This window comes from Strix aluco, chromosome 1 (genome assembly GCF_031877795.1).
Source record: "Strix aluco isolate bStrAlu1 chromosome 1, bStrAlu1.hap1, whole genome shotgun sequence".
In the NCBI taxonomy this organism is placed as follows: domain Eukaryota; kingdom Metazoa; phylum Chordata; class Aves; order Strigiformes; family Strigidae; genus Strix; species Strix aluco.
The window spans coordinates 139,934,750-139,951,411 of record NC_133931.1 but is presented as its reverse complement, the minus strand read 5'-3'; the positions used below and the strand labels follow the sequence as shown (position 1 = coordinate 139,951,411).

At 40.2% G+C, this 16,662-nt stretch overlaps 1 pseudogene; it reads left to right on the top strand.

The window, feature by feature from the left end:
* The first annotated feature begins 317 nt into the window (after positions 1 to 317).
* LOC141919566 (sperm-associated microtubule inner protein 4-like) lies at positions 318 to 16,232 on the top strand (annotated as a pseudogene).
* Positions 16,233 to 16,662: the final 430 nt, after the last annotated feature.

Sequence of the window (16,662 nt, the reverse complement as noted above, 5' to 3'; positions counted from 1 at the left end):
TCACAAGCAAGGCTTTCTGACTGCAAGTCCAAACTACCTCCTCCCATTATGTGAAAGTTTATTTCTAGCTCTGTTCATCAGTGACACAAAGCAACAGTATCACACCTCTTTAATCTGCCTCCTTTTTTTGTTTATTTTGTAACCTGGTACAAATAACCAGTAGCAGTAGTAAAAGCAACCATTGTTTCCTGTTAACACTTGCCAGAATTAGGCAGAACTCATCCATGTTTCCTCCTTAGCATCCAGATGCACTAACAAAACCTTTGATATTTGGTATTTTATCCCTGTATCTTCCCCTAGAAGCTCAAATATGATACATGATGCTGCTGCATGACCTGCCCCACTGCTATAGAGAAATTGAGGGAACTGAAATCCTATCAAGAACCTTTGAGTCCAATGAGGTATTAACTCCACTTCAAATTCCTTCTTGTCCAACTGTCTCATAAGACAGGTAAGAACAGAACTCGTAAAGGTAAATGATTCTGTTAAAAGTATTTGATATCCATTTACTGTTACCGAAAGTGTTTTCTAATGGTTAGGTTTTCCTGGCAAGACACAATGTTTTTCTTTCTGTTTTAATGAAACAAAACATTTTCTACTTTGTGTAATAGTCTGTCAGTTCCCTGGGAAATATGTTGATTGCAGCTGAAAAGAGGACTGCTAAATACATTATACTGTGGCTTTAGTGCTCAAAATATCCTGAAATAATTTTCATAAAGAATAAAACCAACACATATATTGTATTTCTAATTTGGGAAAAAACGAGCATATTTTGCAAACCAGTCACCAACATTTCTCATGTTATTCTTTGATCTACTCCTGTTTTGAATCTTTTTTTTTTCTCCTAGATTACAGGCTGACCTAGAATTACTGAGATAAACTTTAGAATTAAAATTTAAAATGATAGGAAGCCTGCATTTTGCTTTCTTCGTTACCAATGTATAATCAGGAAGTTCCAGGAATATGCATTTTTACTGTATTTTACAGTCCCAATTATACTCTTACCTAGGGGCAGGATATGGCAGAACTCCTGCAGGTTTTAAAGTTCTGGAAAGTTGAACCTCCATGCTGCTTAGTACTCATGACAACTTTTTTTTGATCTAAATTTCTAATGTTTACATACGTAACAGGTTCCAGAGTTAGTCTCAAGTCCTGCAGTGTTCTTTCACATGAGATTTTATCTCTTTTGTTACCAAAATCAATTCTTAGCTTCCATTTTACTGACAGCCTCTGGTTTACTACTACTGCTAACTTCTTCCATTATTTATAATGTCTCATATTCAACATCTGAATTCCAGTCGGAGTATTTTGATATTATTGGATTATCACACTTGTCAAACGGTGTCTTGCTGACTCCCACTTATGTATCTTCCCTGAGGCAAGTTTTAGTTGTATTCCTTGCATTACAGGAATTTGGGTGAATTTCCATCTGAACTGTTTTAACTATTGACAGACTTGAAAGTTTACTGAATTATAGGCCTGATCTAAATTTTAGTGAATGTACAGGAAAGATTCGTGTCAGCTACACAGGATACCTAGCAAGAGAAAAAATTAAGCTCAGAATGGGCTGCAATGTCAGGATCTGAACACACCAGCAAAGCATCTTTCAGATGACAACTATGTTAGACCCAGCTCTGAAACACAAACAAGAAATAAACGTGGCCAGGTTGTAACATTTCTCTTCTCTGAACAGGAAAATCCGTATTGTAACACAGGCAGTAAGCTACAGTTTTCTGCTAATGTAAACACACACTCACATGAACTCACCAATTTATACCTGTAAAGAAGGTGGCTGCATGTTTTACAATATCATACATGTTTTTTAAATGGTGCATTTTTTTTCAAGTCGCATAGTTACAAGCAAATAAATAAATAGAACACAGTTGTTCTCAGCTTTTAAAAATAATGCATCCATGAATTTTATTACATTATCATCTTGGACAAGAGTATTCGTTACCAACACTTGCACTGATAAAGAGCACTCCTGAATAACCAGAGGCATGTACGTGTATTTGTATAATGCTAGGTTATATACATATATAAAGAAGGTACCCTAAGGACTTTACTGTATGATCAGATAGTCAGATTCAGTGTTGATATACTAAGATGATGTATTTAGTTATTTATATGTTTATTGGCCAAGAGTTAAAAAAAAAAAAAAAAAGTTCGGCCATTTTCACCCCCCAAAAAATTCACTGAATTCCAAATCAGTATGTTGCTCAGTGACTATGTCTACATTGGCAAGTATTGTGGACGACAGAAGAAGATGTGTAGAGTGAAACAGTTGGTGCTGAGGATCTGAGGTCCAGAAAAAATGCATTTCAGGTGCTCTTTACTTTGGATTACCTCTAGTGTGATTGCAGGATCTGAGGGTCCACTTGTGGCTGAGGTGCCCTCCTGGTGCATTCCTGGAGCACATCTTCCAGTTAATTTCATCCAGAAGGAACACAGTTCAAGTACTCCAAGACCAAGGCCCTGCAAAATAGAGACCATTGGGAGATTCATGTCAAAAGTGCACTCCTGGTCCAAATTAAAATGCCAGTGTGAATGCGCCCTATGTGAACTCACTCAGAAGGCAGGTCCTAATCCTATCCCTTTAAGAACTCTCTTTCCACAGGCTTTCTGGAAGCTGTTGGCAACATCCTGCCTCAGATGTGTTGGCTTCATACACTGATCAAATCAGTTACTGGAGCTCTTCACAAACTCACAATCTAAGACACTGTATTCATACACTTAGGTTTGAGCTCCCCACAACAAAACAAATTTGAAGGGAAAAATGTAACTTTTTAAAAATAAAGGAGGCACTAGTAAACTGATGTTCTTATCCCAGAACATTAGCTTTGTTGGAGCAAAAGAGCCAGAAAGCTGGAAGTTGGCTGGCAGAATTCAGAATAAATCTACAATTGTGGAAGTTAGAAATGGTAATAGTCTCTATTAAATCATTGACTATATTGCTGAGACTCTTAAGGATTGTTCACGAGATATTCTTTAAAACTTTGCTCACCTTAGCCCTCTTTTGATATTCTCTGGGCAGAGACATTTGTTTCTGTGTCCTTGAGATCTTCAGTATCGCTGGATCAATATCAACTATAAATGTTTCTTTGTGAGAAGGAGACTTGGAAACATTTTACACTTAACAAACTCCTGTTTGGGCCAATGGATGATCAGACCTTTGTGTACAATGTTTCTCTTTTCTGTCTAAGGTAAAGTGGTTATTCTGCAACTTAGTAACCTATAGATAGCAGTCAACAGGAATGATTTATTAATGTTTCCAGTGAGAGTCAGCTTAATGAATACAAACACCACAGCAATGCAGGTGAATTGGCATCTGCCTGCCTTCTTTCAGAAAGGGCAAAACAGGCTTTAGACCAAACTTAAGAAATGGATGCTTGAGTTCCTTCAGAAACTTAAAACAAGAAAAGCTTTCTGATAATCTATGGCACACCAGTTGTTTCTTATTTTGGTTCATCTTACAATACAAACATATTGCCCTTTGCACCCTGGCAGGATAAAGGAACAGCATCAAGCAGCAGCACAGTAGTGCTGAACCACACGGAAGGAACTACATGATAGAAGGGCAATGCCCTTCCAAGAAACCAGAGAGAACAAAACACAACATGGCATGACTGTCTGTGTCTTGTAGATCATGATCTCTCCCATAGATTTTCCTAAGATCTATTTAGATATTATCTAGGACTCTGCCACAGTTTGAGTCTAAATGTACTATGAGAAGACATTTTTGTAGCCATTATTTTTTATTTCTTAAAAGCTTGTACTCATAATGAAGATCAGGACTGTAATGCTCATTGAAATGCTCATAGCTATATAATAAATGAGCCTATTTCCCCTCACGTTTTAGGAGATGTGGGCTCAGGGATGTTATTCTACCTTTGAATCAATGTAAGACGAAGTCAGAATTAGGGGAACCTTATACCTGAAAAATACCATAAGCTTGAATCCAGATAGTATCTGCAGAGTGGCACTTCTTCCCCATATAGCTTAATAAAAAACACCCTCTCCCTCCATCTCCAAAACAGTGATCAACACTAGCAAAGATGAATAACATGTCTGCTTAAACAAGGATTTCTTTAGCTGATACACCTCTCTCCATCAGGAATCACACATCCAGAACCTTAGAGCAACACCATACTTTGGAGCACAGGGCAGAGAAACTCAATGTATGGGAGCGAGTTGGAATATCTGCATGATTCACCACGGCCTGTGCTGTGACAGCAGTGCAGTGGCTACACCACAATCAACAAAGGCACTCCTACTGGTCTGCAGCCATGTCCAGCTGCTTCACTCATCCATAAAAAAACAACCAATATCAGAAAAAGATGCCAGTATAGGTGAGGTCTACATAAAGCAAGAATCAGGGCCACCCCATGGTGGAAGGGCCGACAACAAACATAGACATGCCTGCTGGTTCCCAACACATTCACCTAAACATCACTCTCTGGTTTCATATGAATGAAGACAGCACACCATTAAAACATCTGAGGATGACCATCCCCATCACATACAACAGTTCATTGCTTCCTTGATAGGGTTTTCAGAAAATCCTGGGCAGCTAAGTCAAATTTAAATCAACTCACTTTGGCTCTTACAGAATCATAGCATCATAGAATATCTCAATTTGGAAAGGACCCATAAGGATCATCGAGTCCGACTTCTGGATCCTTGCAGGACTTATTAAGGAGATAAGACAGTTGGCTGTGCAAGTGTTCTCCTGACTGGAAAGCTGCTGCCACCCAAAAGAAAAGGAAGCTTTAAATTTTCTGTGACTTTAGTGTTCATCTTTACAACACTGTAAACCAAAACTACGTAAGGTGAACATGCATCTAAACACATCGAACTGCTTGATTTCAAATGACACAAATGCACGGAAATGTACTGAATATCCTCAGCCACTAGCACATCCACGTGAGGTGCCTGACACAGCTTGTATTCACTGTGAATTACAGCTACTAAACAATAACATTTCTCACTCCTCTCTAGAGATGGAGAGGGGAGGTTTTCAAAGCTACAAATAACAAATTCTAAAATCAGTGGGAATTAGATGCTAAAGCTTCCATCTGTGCCATTGCATATATTTGCTGCCCATATGCCACTTATGTAGTATTGAAGGGACAGTGCAGATATCTACGTGCTGGCAGTTGAGACTCAAGTACACTGTAAGATGTACATGTTGCACATATCTATCTTCCTCTCACTGTTTAAAACATAATAGACCTTCATTAAACAATTGCCAATCACCATTGTACCTACTTCTCCTAAGTTCACCATAATAGCATTACCCAGAATAAGGCTAACTCACAGCCAAGAAAACAAAGCCAAGTTGTCATTGTTTACAAGATTTCAAGTAACCATCTCTGTTGCTGCCATTAAATATTCTGGTTTGTTTGGGGTTTTTTTTCCTTCAGATGTAAAAAGACAGGGAATCCCTTCACTGCTGCAAGTTTCCCTGGGGAAAAGAAAGGGAGCATGAAGGAATTGCACTACCTGTACTGCCAGAAGACAACAGGGTAAGTCTCTATGTACATTTGTTAAAGGATATCCACCTTATAGTAGTGGTGTAGACCCTTGGCCAAGGTAGGCTACACATATACTTCTCACAATCAAAATGTTTAAGTGAAATGCTTTTAACAAGAATAGCAACAGACCGCTAACAGGTTAGACAGCAATGTAGACTGAGATGTGCAAGTATCTGCATTCCAAAACCAGGCAGTTTAAGCTTCTATTTTTTTTACAGTGCCCTAAATATTAATGTGGGAATATATTGGTATCCACATATCTCCACACAGTGTTTTGCTGAAACACTTAAAGTTCCAAATTTCCATATTTATATTTTGCTTATCATCTGATAATTATCTACTGTTGGCTGTTGTCCCAGATACCCTTCCTGACCTTAAAAATATCACTACTGGCATAATTACAGCATCCACAACTCCCATAGGCATAAACATGAAAAGTTGGTGCTCAGCTTTGTCAGAAAGCTGTTGTAAAAGAAGAGATCTGTCTAGACAACAGCTGAGGGGAAGAACTCTGGGGTATACTTTCTGAGTCAGGGCTCCTCTCTTAGCCTCTTACCACAATGAATTTCTTCTTTAGAACATACTGGGGTTGGTGCTATTTCCACTGAAACCAGTTCCAAAACTTCTTGTTCATCATGATAGCTTTTGACAAAAACAAACAAACAAAAAAAAAAAACCAACAACAACAAAAAAAACACCAAACAAAAAACCCCGACTGACTAGCTGATAGATAGGCAAACAATGATGCCAAATCTCTGTTGTTCAGACACTCAGGTAGGTTTCAAATCACCATTACTGACTTACAGGAAAGCTTTGGAGGCTGAACATGGTGCTGCTTAGGGCTGACTTAGAGAAGTTCAAGGATAGCCTTCAGCCCTGCAGGCTTCCCTGGAGAACATGAATGGAAGATGTAGACTAAGCATCTTGCATGGCTGTCTAAGGGTTAAAACATGACTCAAAGACTCGAAACATGTCTTCCTGTCCTTGCTCTCCTCTGTGTTAACATGAACTAGCCTCTCTGTAAAATGATGACAGAATCATAGAATATCTAGAGTTGGCAGGGACCCATAAGAATCATTGGGTCCAACTCACTGCTCCTCACAGAACCTAAACTAAACTAAATCATATAACTGAGAGTGTTGTCCAGAAGTTCCTTGAACTCTGACAGGCTTGGTGCCATAATCACCTCCCTGGGCAGCCTGTCCCAGTGACTGACCACCCTCTCAGTAAAGAACCTTTTCCTAATGTCCAACTTGAACTTCTCCTGATGCAGCTTCATTCCATTTCCATGTGTCCTGTCGCTGGTCACCAGGGAGAGGGGATCAGCACCTCGCCTCTGTTGCCCCCCTTGAGGAAGTTGTAGACTGCAGTGAGGTCACCCCTCAGCCTTCTCTTCTCCAAGCTGAACAAACCAAGTGACCCCAGCTGCTCCTTGTAAGTCTTGCCCTCAAGACCTTTCACCAGCTTGGTTGCCCTCCTCTGGACACACTCTAGTAGTTCAATGTCGTTCTTATATTAAGGCACCCAAAACCGCACACAGTACTCGAGGTGAGGCCACACTGGTGCAGTGCAGAGTGGGACAATCACCTCCCTCGACTGGCTAGCTGTGCTGTGCTGGATGCACCTCAGGACATGGTTGGCCCTTTTGGCTGCCAGGGCACACTGTTGGCTCAGATTCAACTTGCCATCAACCCAAACCCCAGATCTCTTTCCATGGGGCTGCTCTCCAGCCTCTCATCCCCCAATTTGTACATATAACCAGTATTACCCCATCCCAGGTGGAGAATCCTGAACTTGCTCTTTTGTTAAAATGATGCTGATGGGACTTCTATCCCAGGAGCATGACAAGTTGCTATGATCCCACAGTGGCAGGATCAGTACAAGAATGTATAATGAGCTTGAAACAAGAAGTTGCAATCCACTGAATTATTTGTTGTTCAGGAACACTAGTGTAGAGCCCCTGATCCATACAAGTAAATCCACTCTGAAGAGAAAAAGAGGTCCACAAAGTAGAAAATGCCTAGGTGGCATGTAGTCTGTGTAGCTATCTTTACGTTCCTACCCTCACATTGTGAGCAAGTGAATGTTTTGTCCAACTCAGGCATAGTACCTAATGAGAAGGTAGATGAGTCACAGCAACTACCTGCCCCATCTCAGAAAACCAACTTAGCAATCAGAAAGGGAGAAGACATTTGCAAGCTCCTTTATAAACCTATGTTCATGACATCCATTTGTTGTTTATCTTGGGCAGCTCTCACAGTAAAGCGATACTACACTGATCATCCCAAATCAGCATTCAGACCTCTTAAATCCCTGAATTGGGTTCTAAAATTAGTGTTGTTGCTCCACAGGAGCACCCTCCTGTAGCACAGTCTGTCACAAGGGAGCACCCTCAGCACCAACTGTCCTGTGCACAGAAGGGTGCACAGGACCTGGCCTCCAGGATGGAAGTCGAGTACTACTGTGGTGTGATGTCTGAGTGACTTTAGTTTAAGATGAAGGTGCTCAGCACTTCTGAACACACAGCCTTGCACCAGATCTGGAAGGCTAAGTCTGACCATAGATGCCCACGTTGCTCAACTGACAGTACCCATGTCAGAGAAGCATGCATTACACTGGACAGTGCCAATGTGGGAAAGTGCTTAAAAAGGAAAGAGAAGACAATAACCATTCTGAACTTGTGGTTAGACCCAGAGTATTATGAGCATATTCCTGTTGGACTGTGCTATAACCCTCAAGCCTTGGGAGCCCACTGAGCCAGCCATAAAAGTCAAAAAGATTCCTTCTGATTCAGCATCTTTCTCTCCCTTTCTCTCAGCCAACATCCCTTCTTCAGCCATGCAGTTAAGGCCACCCATTCCTTTTAGCAATAGACATTTGATTAGATACTGTGGGTGAAGCTCAGCTTTAGCAAGGCCAGGTCAGAACTATAAGGTTATTTCTAATACCAGGAAAATCTTACTGGTTATGGCTGATTTTTCCAACTGCATTTCCTTCATTTTGGTACTCGCATTTGCTCTCTCTTCTATTGTGGTTTTTTGCTTTTTTTTTTTCTACCCGATGTCCCATACTGATTGTTTTCCATTGTTTAAACTCAATGACAGGTATGCTGCTATCTTCGCTTCAGATTCTTTTCAGTGAAAAGCATCATGCAGTTTGGCTGGACTCTGGAAGCCCTTTGGCATCAGGAGCTGAAAGTGATCCTCATAACGTAGGAATAACTTACCTCCTTATAAGGTCAAAATCTGGAACCTGCACCCATTCAAGGCATTCCCACGGCTCCTACTGAATGTTAGGTGTGCATGCTGAGGGGCTGTAAGGGCCAGGCTTTCACAGGGGGAAATGCTCAGCATTCTCAGGAACCTTGGGTTCAGGCCCGGGTGCTCAGCACCTCTCAAAATCCAGCCCTGCATGACTGAGATTTTGAAACCCAGAATAGATTTCCACACTGGCAGCATCTATGAGTTTTGATATTAAGGGTTGGTTATCTGAGAAATCATGACAAAAACATATCAATATATTTGGATTCTTATAAGCAAATAGAGCATAAACTTTATACATTTATGCTTTCTCTTTGCCCAGAGGCCTTCACACTGAGCAACATTATGATGTCATTCAGCTGAAAAGAAATGATGGGCGTATGAATTATGAACTGTAAGTTTAAAGTGTGCATTAACCAGACTGTGAATTTAGTGAATAGAACAGCAAACTGAATATTCATTCCACTCTGGTGATATTACGCACATATGATATGAAGTGCAGATATGATATGAAATCTGAAGGGCCATGCTCTGTAAAAAGGGATTAGCTAGTAACAAAGGAGGGCAAACACAGTTGGGAAGGAAATTCAGAATACGGCATCATGCTCCTTCAGTTTAGTAGCTCTTCAACAAGTGTCTCTGAGTTAGCTTTACAGGTTGTCCATATTGATCAACTTGTAATCTCAAAAATGTTAGTCTTTCTACTAGTTAGAATCCAGATTAAACTGAAATAATTGAAGTAACCATGACACCATGTGTATTTCAGTCCATTTTTCTGGTGTATATATATATATATATATGTATTTTTGGAGGAGACTTGCCAAGGATTATTTTCCTCACTGCTGCTGTTTGAGATACCAGATTGAGTGAAGTTGGATGCTGCTGGAGTTCTGCAATCCCAACATTTTGCCACTTGATGGCACCAGCAAAACATTTAAATTTGATCAAACTACCGAGATTTTAGATTAAGGTAATTTAAAGTGTAAATGTAAATTCTTCAAAAGCAGAAAATTAACAAATTAGACATCTCATATTAGCATTGATAACTAGAGCATATTAGAAACCTGAGAATAATTCTGCAACGATTTACCAGTTATCTTTATAGGGCTGTGAGGCGCACTGTTTGCTCCCGCTACGCCCCTTTAGCCTCCCTGTATGTGAGGTACCTGCTCCTCATTTTGTGTAAATGGGTAGCAGGTACATCACATCAGACACTCTAGAAAAGCAGGAGAGCTAATTGTAAACAGGCCACAGAAGCTACACAAGGAAACCTGCAACCCTGCTGTTTGTAATCACTGTTTTTTGCAGGCTTCTCTCTTCATTACCTCATTACAGCATGCAGCACAAGCAGAAGCAAGTGTGCAAGTGTAGGTTACCTACAAGAACGTACAAGCCAAAATGCCTTTTCACTGGAACAGCTTATGGCCTTTGACCAGCAATGTACATTAGACGCTCTGGATGTGTCGCTTCTGCAGAATTTGATTACAAGCTATGAGAAAGTAGCAGGTTTCCGTGCAAGTTTCTTCCTACAAGTTTCCTAAGCACTAAGTGACAAGAACTGACCGTGCACTTTTGTAAGATAATGGGGCACTTTTAAAGTTGTTTTAAAACCAACATGCAAAGTGAGCACTCTCATGTTGCACAGTCAAGCTCGGTGGTTCTATTACCTAATCCATCCCCAAGAAAACTCTATTGACTGCAGTGGAATGACGCTGAGGAACAATTTGGTCCGCTGTGACTCCCTAGTCAAATAAGTGTCCTGTTACGTGTCATTTATATTGGTATCCCTGAAACAGCTGAAACACAGATTGTGGAGAAAAATTAAAAACTGCCCATTGCATGGGGTAGGAGGCCTGCTGTGTTTTCAGTAATGCCTAGGCTGGTCAACTTCAAATGCTTCTTCTTGGTTAAGGATGGTCTGGGATCCATTCACTTCACAGCAAGAGTGTTCCTTGTGCCAGCTCCTCACCAGAATGGATCATCCATGTACACAGGCTGAGGCAGAGATAGCGGCACCTTTCTGGGGATTTGCTTCCTTAAAAGGAAGCAGCCAGGGACTGTTGGGACTCGATGTCCTTGTGCTAGCTGTGTAAGGAGGAAGGAGGTTTTACACAAGAGTAGATCAAACTCTGCCCCTGTACATACTGAAAAGTTCATGACCTTGGACTCTGAATATTTGATCAACAGCACATTGATGTACTTTCTCCATTATTTTGCACTCACATCTTAACCTGAAACATGCTGGGTCTCTATGCTTTGCCCTAGTTTGAGCATTTTCTTTTCCTATAAGGTTGTATTTTTTTGGTCTTTGAAAGACTTTTAAATTGAAAGAAAGAATGCATAATTTAAAACAAAAAGTGAAACACACACAAAAATCTTCCGCATCCATAGTCCAAGGTCTTTCAGAGCAAATACTCTTCCTGCTGTCAGGGACTATTAAGCCCTGACAGCCACATGGAACCTTTCCTGAAAAATACCCTCCAAGTGCTGCTCTGCAGGCCTACCTGGGAGCTATTAACACTCAGTTTATTTACCTTATAGCCTGTGAGGTCTCCTTTGAGCCATTACTGTCTTTTGTGGGAAATGAATTACCAGGCATTTGCAATAACTCTCTACACTTTCATGGAACAACTATGCCTTTGCCTTAAGGATGCACACTATGTATCCTTGTCCAGTTTTGCCCTGGGTTTGTGCAGATGTGCATTAGCAGTGGGCCACACACATGTGCCCTTCCAGTTAAACGTACTGGAGAAAACTAGTTGTCTCCTCCCATCTAAAGGTGTAATAAGTTCACATCAAACAAGACTGCAAAATCCTGAAAGGCCTTGTAAAACACCCTCAGTCATTGCCAAGAACCCTATTATACACACACACACATTACATCAGGGTAGAGCATTTGCAACTGTCCTTCCAAAGACAGGTCACACCGATGAGGCTTTCAGTGGGTTCAGTGACAGCACAGAATGAATGAAAACTGGCTTTTTTCCATGTGGGCTTTAATCTGCTTTCAGTGTTTATCATGCCACACAGCACTTACATTCCTCTGGCTGTCCCCCAGTTCCTCAACCCCTGGTGGTTCCCTGAGTTGCACTCCCTGACCAAGCAGGTTTTAAGATTAGGCCAGGTAAGTCATTACCTCCATTTGCAAGAATAAAAGGCTGCAGACAAAGCCAATTTACACATGGTAAACGTTTTATTCTCCAGTCATAATTTCCTTCCTGTTAAAATTGGCAAGAGTGATACATCTTATTCTCTCAATAATTTACTGAGTACATGGGAAATTAACAGGAAAGAGCAGCAAAAAGTTCTCTGGCCTGATCTAGAAAAGAAGGTCATGAGGATCCCCACACTGCATCACTTTCAGGACAACACCACACCTGAGAGAAGAAACAGATCTTCAGAGGTTCCTACCATGTGGCAGAGAGTAGAAAAATAGTGGTAAGTGGGAACCCCTCATGAAGGTCACACAGGTTCCAGTGTGTCTTTTATTACCATTACTGAACAAGTGTGTCTCTGCACATAGCGCTCTGCACTACATCAGGAGGGAAGCTGCAGAACTGCTGCAGGCAAAGCTAGTGTCTCCATAAAGATACCCTCTCTCACATGAAATTTGGTTTATGCCTATTTTATCAAAATGTGTTTGAAGAGTGCCCATAGTGAACTCATTGCTAGGGCAATGAGATGGTGTCCATCTGGACTGCTCCCTGGATTTGTTCTACAGCTTTCCAAACTAGGAGCATAAGTTCCTTCAGTTTGACTCGGACTTCTTTTCAAGAGACTGATAGACTCCATATCCTCCGTGGACTGAACATAAAGCGGCAGAGAACATAATACTGAGCAACTGTTTCTTGTTTGATACTGTCAGATTCCGGCAAAAGTCTACTAGAATTCCAGTGAAACCATCTCAGGGCCAAATTTGGAAAAACTGCTATTCCTTTCTTCCTTTCCATCCAGATCTCTATCTTTCAATACCACCATCCATTCTGAGTGGCTTCAGGCATGATTACCCAGTTTGAGTTTTAAAAGTATAAGTAACACTCTAAATAACTGTCCACATTTGAAAATGCAAAGCTTCTTTAAATCATGGCAGTCATGAAAATGCATGTTCACCCTCATTTCATTGCTGCCTTAAGTTTAGATGTTATAAAGAAAAGTGCTCTGCAAAGGTACTTAAGTAGTGCCATGCCAAAGCACAAAGCAGACTGACTCTCCTTACTTACGCATACTTGTATCAGGAATATGCCCAATGAATGCAATGAAGCATTCTTCAATTCACATCATAACACAGTGTGAATGGAAATGGAAATTGAAAATACTTCTTAGCGTTTCTTTTCAATTTTACAATTGTAATATTGTAACACAATGTGAATTGAAAAGAAACGCTAAGAAGTATTCTCCTTCACATCTACAGTACCAGTAGACATACAGGACCAGTTCTAACAGTAGAAATGGAAAATCAATTAGAAGTATCTGTGGAATAAACTTAGCTGTTCTGTAAGTATGGCTATTTCTGTAAAAGCTTTCCATTTTCAAGACAGATACAAAGTTTCAATCAGAGTTCCAGGCCATTATAAATGTAACAATATACAAATGTTTGTCAGAATCCAACACTTAAAGTCCTGTTATCTTTGTAGCATCATACATTAAAAGTAGATCTTTTGTTCATCTCAGCTGAGGCATGAGTTACTCTGGCATGGTAATTTGTGAGATATCACACCTCATGTTGATTACACTGAGTCCCGTAGCATCACAGTATAGATTTCACAATAAAATGCATGACTTCTGTATGTTGTATCAGAATGTGTGAACAAAATTGATGTGGCACTTGAAGTTTATCTTCAAAACACCCATGTCAGTTTGGAAAGAAATAAGCACAGGGCTGTATTTAAACTCTTTGAACAAGGGGGCATATTTCCTCTTTGCAACTGCACACCACCTATTTTTACGGGGACTAATTCAATGATGGGAGTGGCCAAGTTGCAGATCTTGAGTCACAGGTGACTGGGAGAGAGCTTGGGTGCAGCTCCCATGTCATGGCTATTTCATTAACCAGGTTACAGAGTAACACCCAGCTGTGGGAGGAGAAGAGTTCCCACAGGAACTGCTAAGGCTGAAACGATGGAGTCCCCATGGGGCCTATTAACATCCCACATGACTCTGTCCTCAAACTGAGCAACGGGAGGAGCCCTGAGAAGTTAGCACCATCTCCTGCTTGGGAATGAATCTAGGACATCCTTCTCACTGAGAAAATCAAGGGGTTTTAGCAATATGAGGATTTTGGTATATGGCTTGCAGAATTAAGAAACTTTGTGTGATTACTGTAAAAATAATAAAGCTTAAAAAAAAGACTATCATCAGACAATCTCTCCTACCCATATATGGTAAGGATCCTTTCAAGCAAGACCTGGTAAGTACGCCTTTCTCATGAAATACATGAGATTTTGGAGCTCCAGATGAACCACTTAGATTAGACCAATAATACTGTATTTCAGGGTTTTAAAAAATATTTTCATTATACCACAAAGAACCATTAAGCAAATTAATATTTTTTTTTAATCTTAGATACTTTTCTGACTTGTTGCAGTAGTCAAGAGACTCTTAGCTAGACACAGTGATGAAATTCTTGCCCTTTAAAGTTTCTGTTTTCGACTGCTTTTTTTAAAACTTATTTGAAGCATAAAATAAGTCTCCATGGCAAAATATAAATAATTTATCAGCATGGAATGAATAAGTATTTTCTCTGCAAGTATAAACAGGATACGGTTTTGTTTTGCATTACTGAAAAGGAATATATTTTTACTAATAGCATGTACCATTGTTAATTAATATAGAGCTTACTACACAAAAGTGTAAGAGGCTAGTTTTTTCCTCCTTTTAAAAAGACATTCTGCACATCGCTTGTTCCCAGTGTCTTTTCAGTCTTTGGCACCTGGCAACACAAAACATTCCTCATGTAATGAGTGGTATCAGTAAGAATATTATCTGCACTGCTTACACATTGATTTGTCCCTAATGTATATTGATTGCACTGATTCAGATAAAGTGTAGGAGGTGGAAATGAACATGGGTCACTTCAGGTAACTTATTTATTATGTTTCTTCCCTAATATAAGCTTCATAAACCACCAGACAGTTTGGCTAAGTACATTTCACCTATATTACATCTTATCTTTCCATAATGAAATAAAAAGGCAAGTTGTTCCTCTTACAGCCATAATTGCAGAGTACAGGTTCCTTCGTAATAAGCAGCAGCAACACTACTAGGCAAAAAAACCTCTCTTTTGAATGAAGCATGTAATGATAGGGTTAGCAGTGTTTGCCTAGCACACCCACTCTCCTAACAAATACTGATCTTGCTGACTTGCCTATGGGCTAATTGGGTTTTCTGAACTGTGTTGTTCATGGCCTCTTTACCTAGTGTGAATTAAAGTGTTTGGGAGCATCTACCAAGCACAGCCAAGGGATCTAGAGTACGCATAAAGCAGATTTATGAGAAAGAAGCCTCAGAAATACCTAGCTTGATAAAACATCTGCACAGCCTCAGGAATGGAATGAATTTGGCTCCTGTATAAGGTTGTGACTGTGCTTTATGCAGCAGTTGGGGAAAGGTATTTGCTCTCAGTAAGATGCTGTATGCAGTTGTGGTAAAGTTTAGAAGAATCTGAACAGAGTGCTAGTCTCTCTTAATGGAATAAACTGATGCTTTCGTTTTCCTCAAAAGATTTCAGGATTCCCCTGATTTTATATTATTTTATCGTTGAAAGCTGAAAAGAACAGCTACAGGATTATGGGCAAATATTCCATGAAATCACTGTTCTCAGTATCCCGTAAAACTCTCCAGCTTTATCCTCCTTCCTTCCAGAAATAAACATTGTCTAAGAGACAAATTTTGATTTCACAAACACAAACTCAGTTACTATTAATTGAAGCTGTGCAAGAATCAGAAGTCCACATTTTCCTTCCCTTAAGCCACATAGAAGTAAATATGAATTGGTATGACTGATCATGTACAAAAGCTACAAGGGAATCATCATTGTGAATTCTTTGCAGGGTGCAAGCAAGAGGGGATTAAAGAAGTAAGATACTGCTTTCTGATTCTCACATCTCTCCCAGTTCTTGCAAAGTGTTATATTTAATACTAAAACTCTGTGAGATGCAAAATAAGGAAATTTTCTTTCTTTCTGTCCTTTTTCCTGACAACTCAAACCAACCCAAGATCACTGTGCCTGCCATTTCCCACCTCTCATCCCTACCAGACACACATCTCTAGGTACATCATGTTCCCAAACTTCTGATCACCTGAGGATTGAGACACTAGAATTGATTCAAGCAGTCATCAGCCTTTCCATCCCAATATCCCTACCAAGGCTTTTGATATGGTTGTTCTGAGGAAGACCAGAGGCAAGGCAGCACTCTGCTGGTTTACCATTTATTCTTGAAACTTACTTAGTAACACTACTGAAGTCATGACTCCTTTCTACTGAAGCTTAACAGAATCAGAATCTGAATATATCAGTGGTCAAGCTAAGCATCTTGGCTTAAATTAGAGCTCTATGTGCTGGGAGTTCCAGTCTCCACGGAGGATACCTCAGCACTCAGAATGATGAGTAAACCTGACTTGTGTGAACACCTTGTAGCCTCAGAAGCCAACAGAGCTATTCACATTGCTGCTAATCCCCACAAAAGCAAGGTGGATCATTTAGTGTATCTGGTATCTTCTGTCAGACAAATAATTCTTCACAGTCCAAAACAATGCAAGAGAAAGGAAAAAAATGCATCAGTGGGATAAAAAACTAGCAGTTTTGGGGCCAAAGTCATGCCTGCCATACCTTTGTTAAGGACAACAGAGGTACCCATGAAATAAGAGCT